Here is a 1,917-nt window from a genome sequence, read left to right as displayed (position 1 = left end):
CCATACCGGGTCCTGGCTCCAGTCCACACCGGGCCCTAGCTCCAGTCTACACTGGGCCCTAGCTCCAGTCCGCCCCAGGCCCTGTCTCCACCCCACACCGGGCCCTGGCTCCAGTCCACATCAGGCCCTGGCTCCAGTCCACACTGGGCCCTGGCTCCACTCCACACCGGGCACTGGCTCCAGTCCACACAGGGTTCTGGCTCCAGCGTGCACCGGGCCTTGCCTCCAGGACTGCACTGGGCCCTGGCTCCAGACCACACTGGGCCCTGTCTCCAGTTCACACCAGGCCCTGCCTCCAGTCCACACCGGTCCCTGCCTCTAGTCCACACCGGGTCCTGGCTCCAGTCCTCTCCGGGCCCTGGCTCCAGTCCACACTAGGCCCTGGCTCCAGTCCCCTCCGGGCCCTGGCTCCAGTCTGCCCCGGGCCCTGCCTCCAATTTGCGCCGGTCCCTACTTCCAGTCTGTCCGGGTCCCTGGCTCCAGTCTGTCCCAGGCCCTGGCTCCAGTCTGCCCCAGGCCCTGGCTCCAGTCTGCCCCGGTCCCTGGCTCCAGTCTGCTCCCGGCCCTGGCTCCTGTCTGCCCAGTGTCCTGGCTCCAGTCTGCCCAGTGTCCTGGCTCCAGTCTGCTCCCAGCCCTGGCTCCTGTCTGCCCAGGGTCCTGGCTCCTGTCTGCCCCAGTCCCTGGCTCCAGTCTGCTCCCAGCCCTGGCTCCAGTCTGCCCCGGTCTCTGGCTCCAGTCAGCCCCGGTCCCTGGCTCCAGTCTGCCCCAGGCCCTGGCTCCAGTCTGCCCCGGTCCCTGGCTCCAGTCTGCTCCCAGCCCTGGCTCCAGTCTGCCCCGGTCCCTGGCTCCTGTCTGCCCCAGTCCCTGGCTCCAGTCTGCCCTGGTCCCTGACTCCAGTCTGCCCCGGTCCCTGGCTCCAGTCTGCCCCGGTCTCTGGCTCCAGTCAGCCCCGGTCCCTGGCTCCAGTCTGCCCCGGTCCCTGGCTCCAGTCAGCCCCGGTCCCTGGCTCCAGTCAGCCCCGGTCCCTGGCTCCAGTCAGCCCCGGTCCCAGGCTCCAGTCTGCCCTGGTCCCTGGCTCCAGTCTGCCCCGGTCCCTGTCTCCAGTCAGCCCCGGTCCCAGGCTCCAGTCTGTCTGGGTCCCTGTCTCCAGTCTGCCCAGGGTCCTGGCTCCTGTCTCCCCCGGGCCCTGTCTCCACTCTGTCCTGGGCCCTGGCTCCAGTCTGCCCCGGTCCCAGGCTCCAGTCTGCCCAGGGTCCTGGCTCCTGTCTCCCCCGGGCCCTGTCTCCACTCTGTCCTGGGCCCTGGCTCCAGGCTGCCCCGGTCCCAGGCTCCAGTCTGCCCAGGGCCCTGGCTCCTGTCTGCCCTGGTCCCTGGCTCCAGTCTGCCCAGGGCCCTGGCTCCAGTCTGCCCCGGGCCCTGGCTCCAGTCTGACCCAGTCCCTGGCTCCAGTCTGCTTCGGGATTGACATTGAGGATTATGAGGTTGGCAGATTGCTCTGGTATCACCTCAAGGTTAGGTGACAGCACTGAGACCATGCCAGGCTGAGAGACAGCCGTCCCAGGCCAGGACGCCATCATGGCCGGCCCCTCAACGTGTCTGTGCTGAGGCCAGGAGTCAGACTGGAGACCAGGAGATGGACTGGAAGCTAGGAGTCAGACTGGAGACCAGGAGATGGACTGGAAGCTAGGAGTCAGACTGGAGACCAGGATGCGAAAGAAGAAAAATGAAACAAAACAAGAGGCAAAACAGGGAAGGAAAAGAAAACGAGGAAAGGGCAGACCACGCAAGCTCTGGCTGAAGTGTCCTACTCGGCCGCCATCTTGGGTCAACCACCTGTGATGTGGTTTGAAGCCTGGACATCAGCTGTTCAGCCTCCATAGCGATGTCAGCCTTGGTGTTAATGCACATGTTCTGGGT

The sequence above is a fragment of the Chiloscyllium plagiosum genome, unplaced genomic scaffold, assembly GCF_037043375.1.
Source record: "Chiloscyllium plagiosum isolate Xiang-an unplaced genomic scaffold, Cpla_swu_hap1 HiC_scaffold_38, whole genome shotgun sequence".
Taxonomy (NCBI): Eukaryota; Metazoa; Chordata; class Chondrichthyes; order Orectolobiformes; family Hemiscylliidae; genus Chiloscyllium; species Chiloscyllium plagiosum.
The sequence above is the reverse complement of the archived record's forward strand: the minus strand, read 5'-3'. Positions refer to the sequence as shown.